We start from the raw sequence: 19,289 nt of genomic DNA, 5'->3' as shown, positions 1-19,289 counted from the left end.
GACATGGCGGAAATGGACAACGATGGCTTCAAAGCGGCGAGTCATCGGAAGCACCGGACAGTCGGCATCCCAGTGATAGTTCAGCCAAAAGAGAAAGGTATTGACTTCAGAGAGTGGAACCCTATCAGGCTGCTCGATGATATTAAAGTACTACTGGGATCTGCTCCGATTCGCAGTCGCTTCACAACGCAAGGGGCTCTTCATCTAGATATCTCAACGGAAGAGCAAGTAGACATTCTTCTGCGGTGCTCTCAGATCGGTGGCATACGTGTTCAAGCCCGGTTGCCACACTCCTACATGACTAACACATGTGTTATAAGGGGAGTACCAGTGTGGTATTCGGAAAGTGCCCTTCTTGACTACTTGAAACCGCAAGGAGTTCTGCCCGTGCGACGGTTAATGCGCCGGGTGGAGCCTGGAGAACAACAATGGGCAGCGAAGACTACAAACTCTATTGTGCTAACGTTTGCTCCCAACACCGAGCGCCCTGGAATAATTGACCTTGATTTCACCAAACATGCAGTCCACGAGTTCGTTGAAACTCCTCCCCGGTGCTTCAGGTGCCAACGATTTGGACATGTAGCGAGAGTTTGCAACAAAGATCAACGTTGCAAGCGGTGTGGTGGTGGCCATGATTACAAAGAGTGCAAGGCAGATTTTGCTTGCGCTAATTGTGGAGGTGACCATCCAGAGAGTTTCAGCGGCTGCACATTCCGTGTAAGCGCCTTACACCGTCGCAAGTCCTTCATTAGTGGCCCCAAACCACAACCTACTGAGAAGCCGATACATGGAAGTGAAGAGTTCCCTGCGCTCGAGTCGGAAGCTCGGGACGTGGTAGCAAGCGACGTCGCTGCACGACCTGATCCGAGCAAGTCGGCAACGGCCTCCGAGGGTGAGCTGGCTGTTCGATCTGCTTCTGCAAAAAGTGTCCATGTTCCTCAGCGACCAGATCACAGCAAGACTCGACAACATGGAGGACATCCGCTTGCCTTAAAAGAGATGCAGACACCAGCTACCGTAGCCAAGAGTGGGTCCCAGTACCCGTCTTATGTCGAAGTGGTGCGCCAGTGCGCGCGGCAAAGTAAGGAGCTCAAAAGCCGGAAACTCTCCGACCTTCTACGCGTTTTGTTTGATGTCCAGCGTTCATATAGCCAAGCGATGCAGCCTGGCACTTTGAAGAACTTTATACAGCTGGTGCTTTCCATTGAGACCTTGATCACCGCCTTCGCAGAGAACTTCAACTCCTAGATGGCTAGTTTTCTTCAACCTGTTGCAACTAAAAACCCTAGAAAAGTGCCGTTTATCATGCAATGGAACTGCGCTGGGATTATAAGTCGATTAGCAGAACTAAAATTGTTCTTGAAAGAGAATTGTGTTCCAGTGCTGGCCCTCTCGGAGGCTGGCTTGCCAAGCGGGAGGTCTTTGCCGGGATACGTCGCCCACAAGAATTGCAGCATAAAGTCTTTTCCCGCAGGAAGTGCCGCCCTTTACATTCGAAGAGAGATTCCTCATGTGGCTTTGAACGTCACCGATCTTAGCACCGACAGTATTGAGGTAGTGGCTGTGAGGATTCGGCTCGCCTTCCGAACTCTGTCCATTGCATCAGTATACGTGTCCCCGCGGAAGAAGGCCGATATGGCTTTGTTCCTCCAGCAACTTTGTGACCGCTGCCCAGCACCCAGAATCATCTGCGGTGACTTCAACGCCCACCACCCTGCCTGGGGTGAAAAGGAACACAGATCCTCGCGGACGCCAACTTGTAGAAGTCATCGACAGTTTGGACCTGTGCGTCGCCAATGACGGAAGTCCCACTTTCTTTCGGCCTCCAACCTCACCCACATCTATAGACCTAACCTTACATTCACCTGACGTCCGTGTGCAGTGGTCAACTAGAGCTGACCGAATGGGAAGTGATCACTACCCGATATTTGTGTTTACTGCCGACTTCCATCTGCGTGGTCCTAAAATTTGCCATGATGTTAATTGGGACAAATACAGGGAGCACTTAGCCTGTGTTTCCGGTGATGTGACAGACAAAATGATTTATGCTAAGATGGCTGCTACCATGGCGCTCAAACTATCTGATCATTTTCCGACTCCGGATTTAAAACTAAGGAACCTCTGCGTAGCGCGCAGAAGGGCGGAGCGACAACTGTTGCGGAAGAAAGACGACAGAGCCTTAAAGACAACTTTCAACAGGCTCAACTCTACCATTAGACGTCATGCGAACAAGCTCTGTAGGTCCCAGTGGGCATCCTTTTGCGCTAGTTTGACTGTTTTCTCACCGATAACGAGAATTTGGCGTGTCCTTGGCAGTCTTGCTGGTGGCTCTCGTCCGAGTAAACCTTTCGAGGCGCTTGCATTGCGCACGCAGAAACATCTCGTGTGCTTGGCAGAGGAATTTGCGGATGCATTTGTAAATTCCAGACCAGGCATTCATCCCTGCGCTCTGCCTGCTACGTCTCCGTCTGTTATGGACGCCCTGTTCACACTTCGAGAACTACAGACAGCGCTCCGCAGCCTGCGGCGTCGCTGTTCACCAGGTCCTGGAGGCATTACCAATCAAATGTTACAGACCCTGCCTCTGGAACACCGGAAGATGCTCCTAACCTATCTCAATCGAGTGTGGGAGTCTGGTGACGTTCCCCCTTCATGGAAGGTGGCTTGTGTAGTCCCACTGCTGAAGGCCAACAAAGAGATGACAGACGCGGCATCGTATCATCCTGTATCGCTGACGTCGTGTGTGGCTAAGCTCATGAAGATGGCAAGTAAGCGTTTGTCTTGGTGGCTTGAGGATAGAAGGGCACTACCAACATGCATGACTGGATTCCGCACAGGTTTAAGCGCGCAAGATAGCGTCCTGGACTTGATAAGCCACATTGAACATCATAGTGCTTTTGGACTTTCAACACTAGCTATTTTCCTAGACGTACCAAAAGGCTTATGATAGCATCTTCCGGAGCTCAATACTGAATAGTATGCAGGTCATAGGCGTACATGGCTATCTTCTGCGATTCATTCACTCATTTCTCAGTGATCGTAAATTTCGAGTGCGGTTAGGCAGTACAAAGAGCTCCGAAAGGGCGGTATCGCGAGGGGTACCTCAGGGTAGTGTCCTGTCCCCAACGCTCTTTAATATTGTCATGGCTGGTCTTCCCGCAAAAGTGCAAAAACATTGTAGGCATGTCCATATGTCGATATATGCAGACGACATTTGTCTTTGGTTAACCGGATATCAACACAAACGCTTAGCTCTATTAGCGCGACAGGCCGTGCTTTCAGTTAAAAGTTACCTTCAAGGTGTTGGATTGACACTCTCGGTGGAAAAATCTGGCTTCGTCCTGTTTCCAGGTAGGGGACGACGGTATGTGCGGCTGAGCATAGACCATGATCAGTCTTGCCTTCGTCAGGGTAACCACATACGTTTTTTGGGCGTCACTATTGACTCACGTCTACAGTGGCGACGAGCTGTGGACTCGATTGGGGCTTCACTATCTTCGCGTTTCAATGTGCTTCCTAGAGTTGCTAGTGAGCAATGGGGAAACCATCCTGCTTCAATTATCAGGCTTCACGATGCCCTGGTGACAAGTCGCATAACGTACCAGCTCCCTTTAATTTCCCCCTCGGTATCGCAGCTGGAACGCCTTGAGGTTTTGCACAGAATGGGACTAAGGAGGGCTCTCGGCGTTCCGCAGGCTGCTCTAAACAATGCAGTACTGTATGAGTCTCAATCGAAACCTCTTCGGCTAGCCGCTTCACAAAGACTTTTGCTGCAAATTGTCCGCCTCAGAGAGACTGTTGCCGGAAGAGTGCTTCTACAGCGCCTTCGAAAGAGATCTGAGTCCCGGGCGTACTTGGCTTTAAATACTCTTCGTTCTCTAGGTCTCGACCTTCGAGATCGACCTAAGACGTTGAAGCCACCTTGGTCCTTTCCGAGCCTCGATTGTTCCTTGACAATTCCCCACGTTCGCGCTAAGCGGAATTCTCCTTTAGCGGCAATGCGTTCGCTCGTACTGGAACGTCTTGAGACCGAATATGCCAGTCATCTTCAAATTTTTACAGACGGCTCTGTGGACAAGGTCAGAGGATCTAGTGCAGCTGCTTTTCATATTCCGTCTTTGAAGTATGATTGGTCTGTTCGTTTTACTAAAGTCGTGTCCTCCACAATGGCCAAAAGCGTTGCCATTGAGGCAGCTCTAAAGAAACTACTGTGTTGTACGCCTCAACCTACTGTCATAATTACAGATTCAAAATCTGCCCTTCAAAGGTTAGAGTACGGGTTCCCCACTGATGCCTTGAGTCTTAGATCCCTACGTTTGGTGCAGAATCTACATACCAAAGGCTTCTCTATACACTTTCAATGGGTGCCCTCGCACATAGGTGTCTTAGGCAACGAGATAGCAGACAACCTCGCCCATACAGCTCTCTCCGGGATTCCAGTACATGGAGTCCCTCATGAAGTCAAGCAAATGTTCAGAGATGTGGTGTTGTGCCACTTCAGTTCTTTGTGGAGCTCTCCTCATCAGCCATGTGTGACCAAGGGTCTCAAAAGGTACCAAGCCACCTTGCTGCACCGCGTTCGCACGGATTCTGCTCGTACGCCGGCGTGGATATATAAGACTGGCCTAGCGTTGTCACCATTGTGTTTAACGTGAGGTGTGTGTGGTGACATAGAACATTACCTCTTGTGCTGTACTTTGTACAGCGCGGAACGGGCTGTGCTATTCGGATCCCTCAAGAAGGCAGGAGTTCCTCACTGTTCTCTTCAGGACATTGTTTTCCCGCGCGGGAGCCAGTCGAGCAGAAGGGATGCTTCTCGCCTTCTTCTACTTTACTTGCAGGACACAGATTTGGCCTCCACGTGGTGACCTCAGGAGTGTCTATTTGGGTTTTTGCGGACAGTGTTTCTGTGATTTCTATTTAAGTGTCGCTACGGTGGAGCAATTGCCGGCAGCAACTGCAAGGCTAATGCAGCCGGTAGTTTACAACCACTCAACTCAACTCACACTCCCTCTTTTAATTCAGCGTGTGCTGAGAAAGAACCATCAGCTCAGGGTAGTGGCGCTTCCTGATTGTTAGAACGGCAACTATTTTAGGAGCGCTAGCTCCTACTCGCCACGTTTAGATATTTTGTGGGTCTGCTACAACCCTTCTTCACAGCGCCATCGGCGGCGGCCTCACGTTTCGATATTTTGGGAGGTCTCCTACCACGCTGAGATCAAAGCGCCATCTGTGGCTGCAACTGGTTAGCAGCGCATCTCGCATTGAGACATCTAGCGCCATCTACAATGGCATTGCAGAAATAACGACCTGCCGCGGGCTAATGATTACGTCAAGGCCCAATATAGTGGATAGAGGTGGAACTATCTGAGCATGACGTCAGAGGACGAAATGGCGGCATAGCTTCGGTTTCTTGAATGTAAGGTGGTTGGTTGTGCCCTCTCATTCCCTTCTCTTCGTCAGCGAAAAATATCCTAAACCGGGTAAGAACACTGTTCCGTTACGGGACCGCTAAACACCTACACATTCGTTCCGATATATATACTCCGACAATAACGGGTACCCATCCGGGAACAGTTGTACAGCGAAATAGGTGGGAAATAAAACCCTATGGGTTGTGGTATAGAAATGAAAGCACAATTAAATAATAGGTAAACATTGTATACATGCAATTACTAATTGAAGCGTAACCATTTCGCACCGGAAGCCGAATTCTAGGCCAACCTTGACCCCACCAAACGAAGCAAATTCATTTGTGACGTATCTTTAGGAGGTTACTCGACAATGGGTTGACTTGCATCGTAATTTCTGACAGATGGCGCTAGGCGGCGATTGTTCTGCTAGGCGGCGTGCGTGCACGCATAGCCGAGCATGGTTGTAATCCACCCAGTTTCAAAGGGTATTACATTCCGTTTCTCGAAACAAGCGGTGCGTTCTTCTTCGCTTTCTTCATCTAGTAAACCAAACAGCTAACGCTCGTTACTTCAACGTCTTCCAGACGGTGGAGGCCTTTTTTGTAACCGATGCACATGTTAAGCCTAGCTGCGGCGGAATCGCCACTCTAAGAAAGACCGGAGCCCATTTGCCTCCAGTCAATGCACTGAAAAGGCAGTAACAACGACGAATTCAGTCTGAAGCGAAGAATATCCTGTTTTGACGGGCGCCGCTCTGTTTGTTTTGGGAGTGACGGCGAATCAGGGGGAGCAAATTCTCCGTTCGTCCTTCAGTTAGTCCTTTTCAGGCCAAGGACTAGGCATTTTGTCCGTGAAGTCTGCACACGGCACGCACGCGGTCGCAGTTGCTATTTTAGCACTACTCAAGGTGCCAACGGCTGCTACCGCTTTCACAGGACTAATTTTGTCAAGCGGGTACTTTCGCTCTTAGCGCTCATTGACGCGCTTCCGCCTCTCTTCCGTTCCGTCTTCAAGTTTAGCCTAATTCGAGACCTTAGCACCCTATCTGGACGTTACAACGCACTTTTCCGAGGACGTCAACATCCTGCACGATGCCAGAATGATGTGTTGAAACAAACACAAGAAATGATCCATACCGAGCACAGTAATTATCACCTAAAGCTTGCCGATTCGACTCGCGATATTCGCTTCTAAAAACAGGCAGCTTGTTTTATTGTTCATCAGTACCAATACAATAAGCCGCCCTCGGTGCTTCTTTATTTCACACAAGAACTCAAGCTTACGGCAACGCTACCGTTTGAGTATTTCACTGCAACTGAAAGCAGCAGAGCACACGTCTTTGCCAAATGCGGACGTCAGTTGTACTTGGTGGCGGCACCCTTTTCCTGCAGAGCCATGTCCATGGAGTCCATCGACTCGCAAACGGAGTCCACCTCTTCTCTCTGAGCACATTGCTCGCCGAGCCGAACGAACGGCGCTTCTAGAAGGAGGTGCACTGGTACGCTGACTATGATACATGCCATTATGTTCCAGAGGAGTTCTTCCATCTGCAAGAAAGAAGAAGAACGGATCAAGGAAAATGAAGCAATAAATAGGTGCCAGCTGCGGAACAGATTCGGTCAGTGATCAGTGGCTCTGGTTAAGCTTGGAAGGGCGCTTCCACTGATTTCAGCCGCCTGTCAGCCCTTGTTACCTCCCTGTGGCACTACGCGCACAGTTTGCTGCAACTTGAGGAGGTATAGGAGAGCTGAGCGCAAGTTTGTGCAGTCAGCGGCGCACTGTAGCACTTAAAAAGTATGTGGAAGGGAACGACGCTGCTCCATCTTATTGATCTGCATGAATGCACAGAACTACTACCTGATGTAACGCTCTTCCAGTCACACAGCCCATTTATGCCTAATAATTTAATTTTATCTTTAATGAAATATTTTCAAGGCGCCAAGTTTTTTCAAGTACCTCTCAATGCCACCCTTTAAAGGAACTTCGGGCAAGTAAACGATGTGTCTCCGGGGTGCATTTTAGTACTGCAGTCTTCATAGTAAAAATAGCGACAAAAAGTTCATTATGAATTCAGTCTACGTTGACGATCGCCAAATTGCGTGCACATCCTCTGCGTATCAATGCTCGAGAGATAAATACATCATCATCATCATCATCATCTGCATCATCATCAGCCTGACGGCACCCACTGCAGAGTAAAGGCGTCTTCCATGCCTCTCCAATTAACCATGTCCTTTGCCAGCTGCACCCAGCCTATGCCTGCACACTTCTTAATCTCGTCCGGCCACCAAATATTCAGCCACCTCTGCTGCGCTTGCTTTCTGACAGCTGACAGTAAATAAAGTAGCAACATTGGACAGATAGAAGTGGTTTCGAATTTTCCACAAGTGACTGTTCTGCTGTATCTTAAACGAGACTTACAAACTAATCCTATCCTATATCTCAATGACACTGCAATACCAGCAAAAAACGAACACAGACACTTCAACATGACTTTCGAGAAAAACTCGCATCCTTACCTCATAGAAAGCCTGCCGATCTCTGAATATGCTTAAAGTACTTTCACAGAAAGAGTGCGGATCAGATAGAGCATGCGTTATGCACATCTAAGACCCTTAATTGGGGCTAGTTTGTTGCCGGAACTAGCCATATGAACTAGCGCAAAAAGAGGACAAGGACAATATAGGTTCGACTGGCATGTGTCCTGTCGTACCTGTACTGTCCGGGTCTTTTTTTGGCGCCAGTTAATATGTCTCGATTGTACACCGCTCTGTCGTGCGTTCCTTCTTTGAATATGGGTGCAGTGTACGATTCAGCAAGACCGTCAAGACTAAAAAAACCAGACGAGGTACATAACTTACGCTAGCACTTATCACGCGGTGCATACAGAACACCCGCTGATGCCAGCATTTCTGTAGAACTAAATAAGCTCCCACAATAGATCGGCAGACAGTACTCACACGTGTATACGTATGCACATGAAACGTACAAAAATACTCAAAACAAACGCCAAGCGGCGATGCTACGGCTGTTGCTGTTTGAGGAGACGTGTCGCAGTCTTGATGTCTTGGACACATTACCTGACATAGCACAAAGCTACGACCCACTACCTCTGGGATGGAGTTTTTTTTTCCCCACAGACTGTTCTCACTCGCGATTGATACGCAAGATTGCACTTGTTCGCCACCGTATTATAGCGTTGCCTAACGCGTTTTGAATGAACTCAGCCTGCGCGCTCTAGAGGTGAGCTGCCAACGGCGTTCTCAGCATAGACGGTCGGAATCGAGAATGTGCGCGCCGTGGTCTGCGATAAAGGTTATTCCATGCCAAACGTCCAGGGTTTTGTGTTCTATCATGTTCCATTTGTAGAAAATTAGTTTAAAAGAAAAGTTTCCTGAACGTTATTAATGCAAGCGAAAATATTTTTGCCGATAACAAATATATTCTTGAGGTGAGAAAAGCGGCGATATCTTTTTCCATGAGCAACAGGTACACTACACAATGTTCGGACGCCTGCATCCAGTGGTAACTACACTCAGTAACGAGAAATCATGTGAATTTCGTTCGGCCATAGAGTCGGCGGTGCGTGATCTATGCTGGAGAGGCGCTAAGAGGTGGCGCAGCTTACAGCGGCAAAGCTCCCCTTCAAAATTTTGTTCTCACTTTGATCAAAAATCACCTTGATAAAAATTTCGAAGCCAAAAGGTTTATGCAGGTGTAACGTCCCAAGGCAACTCAGGCTACGAGGAACGCCGCAGCGAAAGGCTCCGGAAATTTCGACCACGCGCGGTTTTTAACGTCTACTGACATCGCACAGTAGATGAGCCTCTATCATTTCGCCTCCATAGAAATGCGAGCGCCGCGGCCGGGATCGAACCCGCGTCTTTAGGGTCAGCAGCCGAGAGCCATAACCACTGCACCACAGCAGCGGCCTAATAATCTCGTCTATTAAACTGGCTATGACTTTTATTTTTACTTGTACCCCCTGAGGGCAATATAAACTGCTTTTTATAGTTCAAAATGCCTCTTCTGCAACTTCAGTCCTTTCTCTTACTTCGAGGCATTCAGTTTAATCAGCTGTAGCATTTTTAGTAGGTAATAGGCATCATCGGATGCAAAATGGCTATTTCCTAATTTCCGTGAGAAGATGCCATTTTTTAAAATACAATATGGTATGATTTTACATCTTACTTAACTTAAAAAAAACATTTCTACTCAACAAGAATTTGTAATCGCAATAAAATTTGAAGCTGTAGTCGTGCAAATGTAAATATTATTTGTGGACTGTTTTCTAAAATTTGTTTCTTTTATACACACATGCACACTGAAACAAATACCCTCGCAAGAGCCTGCTGGAATGCAGTCCGGCTTGTTTATGACACTTACAGAAGACTGGTTTCGGAAACGGATTCTGACAGCCGATCTGGACTTTCCATCGTAGAATCACGTCGCAAAGCGCGCAGGCAAAAAAGGCCACTCAATATCATACACAATAAAACAAAACTTAAGTCGCATAGTTACCTCCACGACACAATGCAACACAACGCGCCACACCAGAAACAAGCATGACAGGACCGTTTTGATGCTTAAATGCAGCACTTATTCGCTTTCATTCTTTCCACACGCCATTTCGGTGCTGACCGTCGTGACATTATCCACGTGCTTTGTTCTTTGTTTCTTCGCATGTGTCGCGATAGTGCGTCTAGTGTGCAGCGTACTTTCATTGTAATTGTTCTCTTTGCCTCAATGACGTTGGATGGTTTGCTTGTATTCTGTTTCCTCATGTACTGTTGGTAATTGCCTTAATACCGCCTTTATCTTATTTTCTTTCCATCTTGCATCAGTCCTACTACGACTACCAAAAGGCTTCATCATTCGTCATCAGCCTGATTATGCCCACGCAGGACAAAAGCCTCTCCATTAACCCTGTTCTGTGCCAGCTGTGGCCACTTTATCCCCGCAAACTTTTTTATTTCATTCGCCCACCTAACTCTCTAACACACCGTGCTACATTTGCTTTCTCTTGGATTCCAGTCCATTACCCTTATTGACAGTTAGCCACCTTGGAAAAATAATTGATCAATTTTTAGAGGTGCCTTGTTTCATGCATTTTTGAAGTGTTCAAACTGCTCGCCTCCCGTATAAATTTGTTCGGCAAAAGTATTTGAGGTTCAGATAACGAACATTGGGGTAAATATTTATTACTTTTTTGAACAAATTGGAGTTGGCCGAGCGCAACGTAAAGGACTCCTGGCATGGAATTACCCATACGTGATGCCATCCGCAGCCAATACAGATGGAGCTGTTATTGAGCCACCACACAGACACAGCTAAAAAAAGGGGCAGGGGCACCTAAGCAGTTCTGCGGATGCGCAAATGGGAGAGCATTTATACTTGTCACTTAGTGTGTCACTGAGTTGTTTTGGGGTGCTTGTGGAAAGAACATTGTTCCCCTGCAGGGGTCCAGCCACTCTCATCTTGAGGGCAGTCTGCTTTGTTGTCAAACTCATAGGGTAGCGCATAGCAGTGCAGGGAGGAGGAGGAGCGCCTCCAAACCTGCAACCATTCACCGCGAAAGTCGACTTGCCTTTCCCGATCTATCATTGCCTTGTGATGGACTACTGCTACAGGAGGGGTGCTAACGTCATCCACGAGCCGTGCTTCAGCCGCGTCTTTCTGGAGATGACGGGAATTTCGCTCAACGTACCAAACGTCCTTAGGAAATACATGGGAACTTTCTGGTTTTTCGACGGAAGTCGACGTCCATTTTGTTTCTTCCAGTTTCATCTTGACCCCAGCTCGCCTCTGCGTAGCATACTTTATCGGTAGAGCGAATTTTGTGTTCTCCCGCCACAACGGTGTTTATCGGCCTCCAGTGGCTTTCGTCTGCGCTTTCTTTCGGGCAAAGCGGTCAACTGCTATGCGTAGTGGGTCGGGCGATGGTACCGACTCGTTTCGAAAATAAAAAATGGCAGCTCTTCCGTTCTAGACCCCAAGGTTGATACTGTGAGAGAGCCTCTGCAAAGAAAAAAAGGCAGGGTGTAGGGTTGGCGGTTTGAGGAACACGTGGTCCACAGAGTTTTGTCCCCGAGTCTACGCAGAAGAAAGCAAGCGCGGCAAGTGCGCTATTTATTGGTGCTGTACGGACTTTCTTGCAAGTGGTGTTGGCTTTTTTGCATGGCATGGTGAGCGTCCTTTAATTTTATTTAGTACTTTGTCCTTATTAACCAAATAGCGAATTTCGGTTGAAAGCAGAATGAAGTAACGCATCATCCGATTTCAAGGATAAGTTAAGGTTTCATTCGATATCACAAAACTTGCATATTTCCATAGCCGTGCCACTTAGCGAAGAACTACCTCGGCCGTGCTAAATGATACGAGAGAACAGTGACATATCTGTTCGGGCAGTTGCGTGAAAGTGGTGTTGCATTCCTTTTTGCGGTAATTAGTAGCCATCAAAATTTACCGTGTCATTGTACTGCTCGAGGAGGAACATGCATGGGCCTTACCGCCAACTTGACTGTGTAGAAGATCACGCCACGGGTCGTTCCGTTGAAGTAGAAGATGAGGAACGGGTGCAGGATATAGATGGCGAAGCACAGCCTGCTGATGGGAAGCCAGCCAGACCAGGTGAGAAATACTCTGATGACTCCTCCACTTCCCCAGGCGCAGGCGAGCGCCATATAGGCAACGGCCGCCGAGAATAGGACCCGGTGAAAGGCATCGTAGATGGCGTACTCGGTGCCGCCGGGCCTCATGTGGCGACCCTCCTTGTTCCAGAACCAGGGAATGTGGGTGATGGCCACCACGGTCACCAGGGACAGAATCCACCCAGCGAATGCGGCCCACTGAAAGGACAGGCACTTGTGAGCACTGGCGCCGGGGCTCACCACCAACTTGGTTCATCGGCCCCCTTTCGAGTGCACTCTTATCGCAATGATGGAGCGAACGAGTCACTTCATTTCAGGGCATTTTTTACAGAGGCTAAAGGCTAATAGAGCCTGACCAGACCCCTGACCCCATTCACTTTGTGCTACACTCTGCATTACAAATGCACGACAGTCGTGCGCATCTTACGTATAAATTGCTTCAGTCATTGGCACACCAGCCAAATAAAAACAGCCTACTTTATCAGATGACAAAATAAACAGAAGTTAAGCAGCATTGCCCAAATACGCCATTCATACGCATATGAATGACAAAGCACTGCAACACTTCGAACATATCCTAAGTGTGTCGCAGGTGTCGAACAAACTGCAATGCACCAGTACACAGTGCATGCAAAAAGAAAACAGCACAACAGAAAGGTGACCAAAATACCGTGAAAGCAGCCTGAAACAGACTATACATTAAATGTGGTAGTTACAGGAAAAGCCCTGTACATTTTTTTTTATTTTGATATACTCTAGGGCAGTCTTTTGGCCCAAGCAGGAGGGTCTTCAGGTAAGCATAGAAAAAAGACACACACGCGAGAAGTGAACACGCAGAAAAGAACACACCTCAGAAAGAAAACGAAACATTATGACAAAACAATTCGGTAAGGCATTACAACCGATGAGCAGTACAAAAGGACGTTAAAGAAAATGGCACTGATATAAAAAACCTCGAGGACCATCTAAATAAACTTGAATCTGCACTTTCCACTGTAACCGAGACACAAGAAATAGCCAACGACTTAACAAAAGATATCACTCAGCTTTTCAAAAGGGTTGACAATTTGGAAAATCGCCAGCGGCGTAATAACTTGATCGTATTTGGACTGCCCGAAGAAGACGAAACCCCTGATGATCTGTTAAACGCTGTAAATGAAAAGCTATTCACTGTGGTTGGTGTCAGCCCTACCAGTATAGAGCGAATGCATCGCATAGGAAAAAAAGGAGCATAGCACCGGCCGGTGATTTTTCGATTATACGACTTCAAATAAAAGATTGCAATTCTGCAAAACTGCGAAAAGCTTAAAAACACGGCATTTCTGTCGTTGAATATTTTTCAAGGGATGTGGTTCATCGCAGAAAATATCTAAGCCGCCGTGGTGGCTCCGTGGTTATGGCGCTCGGCTGCTGACCCGAAAGACGCGGGTTCGATCCGGGCCGCGGAGGTGGAATTTCGATGGAAGTGAAATGCTAGAGGCCCATGTACTGTGCGATGTCAGTGCACGTTACAGAACCCCAGGGGGTCGGAATTTCCGGAGCCCTTAATTACGGCGTCCCTCATACCCTGAGTTGCTTTGGGACGTTAAACCCCCCTAAACCATAAACCAGAAAATATATCTGGGAACGTTCCAAAAACGAGAAGTTTAATGGAGCACGTGTGCGTCTGGTGCACTGCACGACAAGTTATATGTCAATGATAAGGCGTACTACTGGGACGATGATGCTGCGACGCGTGTGGCTTATCAGGCCGCTCGCCACAGCTCAAACAATAACACTCCGGAGCACGGGGACTCGTCTTCCTGACTTGCTAACCGTTATAAATTTTAATGCGCGAAGTTTAGTGAATAAGGTTTCACATTTCGAAAGCATCCTTCTTCAGCATGAATCAGACAGTCATTGTAACTGAAACGTGGCTGAACGAGTTTATGGATAGCACAGAACTTCTCCCGCCTAATCACACAGCTTTCCGTTAAGACTGTGGAACCAGAGGTGGAGGTGTTGTCATTGTTTACAAATCTAGTATTATCTGCGTAGAAATACCGTCACCACCAGACCTTGAGTGCGGCTTGAGCTGTATGAAAATTGATAATATCTCCTTCACAGTCCCTACGGTGTATAGACCTCCAGGCACTACTGAAGATTATATACAGTCACTAAATGATTATTACCGCTGTTTGCTAACACAACAAAGAAAATTATAATGGCTGGGGATTTCAATCTGACCATATAAACTGGATAAATTACAAGGAGGGTACGGTTGATGTGGCAACATCCCGTGCCTTTTTAGATCCAGTATTTTCCCTAAATATGTTTCAGCTTGTCAGCATGCGTACACGAATTGCTGAGTCCAGAAAATCCCTACTAGATCTAGTCGTTCTGAGTCAGTCAGTCGGCAACACAATATCATTCAAGCTGTGAAGTCATGAGTGGTCTTTCCGACCATGCGATGGTAATCGTCCGGCTGTCCATTAGGTGCCAGAAACCGCACCCCACAAAACCTGCGCTAGTTCTTGATTTTTCTAGAACAGACGATGTTGGGATACTAGATTGTCTAGAACAAGGCTTCGACGGTTTCAGTAATTTTGTAACTCTTGAATCAACATCTGTAAATCAAGCTTGGGAACGGTTTAAAAAAGTAATTCACAAGTGCATAAAATTCTTTATTCCTATGCGCATCAAGAAAGTTTGCAAGAGAAACGCGTGGATATCACGGAGTATTATTCACATGAAGCGCCAGTTGAAATGTATGAGAACAAAACGCACAAATCCAACCTCAAACGCAACAGAAGAAAGGATTAAAAACCTTTCCCAGCCATTTAAAGCAGAGATTGCGAGAGCAATACAGCCATTTATGAGTGAATCCTTGACTACGTTTATTAAAACATCTCCGGGAAAATTCTGACGGTACCTGTCAAAACAGACATCCCCCATTCCATTCTTAAAAACCGCTACTTGCACAGTTAGTGATAGTAGTGAAATGGCATGCCTTTTTAACAAATATTTCGAGTCCGTATTTACCTGGGATGACGGTACAACACTGCATTTAGAAGAATCACCCGATATACTGTTTAGCGGATATAAAAATTAGCCAGGACGGAGTTCTTAACCTTCTTAATCTGGACACGAAAAAATGCGTACGACAAGATGAAATTATAAATACCTTCCTAAAAAGGTATGCAGAATGGTGTTCTGACTATCTTGTAGAAATATTGAATAAGTATCTTCTATCTGGCGGTGTCCCTGGAGACTGGAAGTATGGCAAAGTAATACCAATACATAAGCAAGGAGCAAAACATGATGTAGCAAATTACCGACCAATATATTTGAGGAGTGCGCCTTTCAAAACATTTGAACACATTTTAACTAAACACCTAATGAAATTTCTGAAGTAAATGGTGTTCTGAAAAGTCACCAGCATGGTTTTCGACGCGGATATTCCCCTATTACCATAGTAAGTGAAGTTGTGCACGACATCGCCAAATGTATTGATGAAAGAGGGCAAATAGATATCATCTTTATCGATTTTAGGAGAGCGTTTGTTAGAATATCCCACCAAAAGCTACTATTGAAACTTAACAACTTATTGAAGAATGATATTGTAATAAAATTGATTGAGGCATACCTAACACATAGACAGCAGATTGTTTCTCTTGGTAACATTGCCAGTTCAGATAAAAAGGTACTACCAGGTGTTCCACAAGGCTCTGTAATAGATCATTTCCTTTTTTCTTTTTATGTTAGCGATATGAGCACCGGCTTTTCGCCAGAGATAACGATTAAAATTATGCAGACGATACTATCATTTATTGTAATATAAAATATTGTGATGATCAGAAAAGACTGCATGACTATCTGTATATAATCAGTACCTGGTGAAAACGATGGCAAATGGACATGAACGCAGAAAAGACCATTTGTATGCATATGACGCGTAAAACAACCCACTGTGTTTTCGTACAAAATTCATGATGTCATTCTAAATGTTGTCCCTGAGTTCCGGTACTTCGGCTTGTGTCTCAGACATGATCTAAATTGGTCATCGCAAGTAGATCAAGTTTGTGATAAGGCGATCACAAAGCATTGGACTCTACGGAAGAAGCTTACTGATGCACCCCAAATGTGAAGTTGTTTGCATATAAAATGACAGTCCTGCCACTACTTACTTACACAAGCCCCATTTAGGAGCCATACACTGAGCAGATTATTTTGAAATTGAACGTGTTCAGAACAAAGCCCATAGGTTCATTTATAATGCTTATTCTAGAATGCACTCAGTTTCAGAACTTAGAAAAAATGCTGGACTAACCACTGTTAAAGGGGCCCCGAAACACATTTTCATTGCATTGTTTTGACTATTGGTTGCATAGAATGAGTTATAGTGATGCTATTAGCATCGGTCACACCGTATACTACGGTTTTCATATTTTAATTAGCTCGCAAAAACAAATTCGTGGCGCTGACGATGTCACCAAACAATGGCGGTTTTTAGCAACGGATATGTCATCACTTAGTGGGAGCTTGATGATTGGACAAAGAGTAAATATACTGCATATTGTGTTAATAACTAGGGATACGTTTTTTCAAGTTTTTCTGTTTTATATTACATTAACAAAACCAACTTTTTTGCCATAGATAACAGCACTGTAAAGCAAGTAAAACTATAAAGCACGTAAAACAAATATACATCACCAGAGGCTCTGGCTACTTTTTGCATCGAACGACTTTGCGCCTCTTTGTAAACATCCTACGACCTAGCACTCAACACTTACGGCTACTCTCTGTGTATCTGAGAGCGGCTGTGCGGAATCGATCCGAACGAGACATTGCACTCTATAAGCTTTCGTTTCGGTCCCAAGGAAGGATGTGTTCGTTTCACATTTAGCAGGCAGTGGACATCGTCAGGTTGTGGAGGATCATTGGGCGGCGGCGCCAGATGGCGCCACGTTCCCGTCAACAGCGCGTGCTCCTTGTTCGCCGTGTCCAACCAGCGCGCTAGGAGCGACGGGCGATGGTTGGCGGTAAGCAGTAGCGGTACACGCTATGCTAAATGTGTCTGTTATCTTGCGAAAGCTGTCACATCGTCGCAGTATCTCGTGCTCGAGTTCGGATCCATAAGTAAGGGAACGTCATTGATCAATGTTTCCTTCTGCGCCGTCGACGTGACGATAAAGCATCGCTGGGCCAGCTGGGCGTTCACATGCTGTTAACCATGCAAATGGTGCTGCCAGCCTTGGCATGAACGAGTTAGAGAACAGGTAACCATGGAGTGCAAACTTCCGCCACGTGCTCAGATAGGCTCTTTTGATTTGTCGCACTAAGTGCCGTCATTGGGAGAGTGAAATGGGAATGGGAAGCTGCGCGAAAATCGAGTTGAGGGCAGCATTTTGTTTTCTTGTATTTTGAAATTTCTTCATTGAATAACTCCCGTTACTATGCATCGATTCTGGTAATTATTTTTCAGTCAGCATCTGTGTGACATAAAAAATTCATCTGAAGTGTAACGGGCATCCGTTCAAGTGGTGTTTCGCAGCCCCGTTAAGAAGAAAGTAGAACAAAACAGGAATGTTTTCTTCTATCATATTTTGCGTGGCTATTATAAAATAAACCTCGAAAGGTACCCTATAGCAGACAGTTCCACCCAGCCAAGGACAAAGCACACTAAACATATCAATCCACTGACTTACAGGACAGACTCTTTTCATTATTCTTTTCTCGTCAGGACAATCAATGACTGGAACAAACTACCCAATGAAGTTATAAATTCTGAGACAAAAGGCACTGAAGCTGCGCTACGGGAATATTCTATGAGTGCATAAAAATATTTTTGTATACTAGCCTTGTTACCTGTCATTGTCTAAGTTATCGGTGTACATTGCTGTCTGTTTTTCTTTCAGTTAACTTCTAACAGTCTTACCTGCTCTTAATTACAATTGTTTGTACTTTCCTATTACGGCCACGCGCCTTTCTATATTTCACATCGCAACACTGCGGCTGACGATTTGTGCACTATTCAAATATTCGTTTCTGTTTGTGCATTTTTTTTCGTTTTTGTCAACATTTTGTCATATCATGTGCTGTCAGTAATGTGCAAGAATTGTTAATGTTCAAAGTGTTCATAATTTTTCTGCTTTTGTTGTAATTTAGATGCGATAATTCTAACAAAATGTGTACTTGCAAATCTGCGACTCCTGCCTTGACCTGTGCTGGCAGTATGATTAAATAAAATAAAAAACAACAATTGCATGAAAGCACAGTGCTTTTTGCAAGGTAACACAATGAATTAAAAATGTAAAATATGGCATTGTAAGTCTTTAACCAAGTCATCAATTTTAAAAATGCTAGGTGCAGAGAATTTAATTCTGTTAGTGTATGTCGGAAAAAACTATATTTAATTGTGCCAGAGAACTTTGGGACTTAATAACGCTGTCATCTCACTGAGGTGTTTAACAGATTTTGGAAGGGTTAATTTATTGTTTCTTGAAGGACAGTTGTGAAGAAATGTAAGAAATGTAACTTTTCGTTCCGCTTCCAATCTCGATATAATACTGAGCTTCATCCCTCTTAAAAGATTATTGAAACTTTTGTATGTTCCGAAGCTAAATCCAACAGCATTTTTTTAACCATTTTGAGTTGCCGAACATCTTCTTTACATTATAATAAAATATTACTATATAATTATAGCCTATCCTTATAACGTATTAGTAACGCCTTCCCGCAGACCACCTGTTTGTTTGCATCTCTTCAGCTGGCATTTTAAATACAAGATTTCAAGCGTAAGCCAAGTCTATATTTTGCGCGTTTTCTTTAATTCGTTGGGAGTAAGGTTTTCCCAGCAGTATAGGTGCACATTTCCATAAATTTATGCCATAGTCATCATCATCGTCATCAGCCTGACTACACCCACTACATGGAAAGGCCTCTCCCATGTCTCTCCTATTAACCCAGCTGCATCCACCCTATGCCTGCAAACTTCTTAACCTCATCCGCCCACCTAACCTTCTGCCGCCCCCTGCTACGTTTACTTTCTCTTGAAATCCACTCCATTACCCTTAAGGACCAGCGATTATCTTGCCTTCGCATTACATGCCTTGCCCAAGTCCATTTCTTCCTCTTGATTTCTGCTGGAATGTCATTAACCCGCGTTTGTTCCCCCACCCACTCTCCTCGCTTCCGGTCTCTTAACGTTATACCTATCATTTTTGATTCCATGGCTCGCTGCGTT

General features: G+C 45.7%; 1 pseudogene across 1 annotated transcript in view; it reads right to left on the bottom strand.

The window, feature by feature from the left end:
• Positions 1–6,597: 6,597 nt before the first annotated feature.
• Positions 6,598–19,289, bottom strand: part of LOC144116103 (nose resistant to fluoxetine protein 6-like) — a 197,951-nt pseudogene continuing 185,259 nt past the window's right edge. The window contains exons 14-15 of the transcript XR_013311731.1: positions 11,924–12,262; positions 6,598–6,961 (exon numbers count right to left, since the gene is read on the bottom strand). The product of XR_013311731.1 is annotated as a nose resistant to fluoxetine protein 6-like (transcript). The remainder of the gene's footprint in view (positions 6,962–11,923; positions 12,263–19,289) is intronic.

Source organism: Amblyomma americanum, chromosome 1, assembly GCF_052857255.1.
Source record: "Amblyomma americanum isolate KBUSLIRL-KWMA chromosome 1, ASM5285725v1, whole genome shotgun sequence".
Lineage (NCBI taxonomy): Eukaryota > Metazoa > Arthropoda > Arachnida > Ixodida > Ixodidae > Amblyomma > Amblyomma americanum.
The sequence above is the reverse complement of the archived record's forward strand: the minus strand, read 5'-3'. Positions and strand labels throughout refer to the sequence as shown.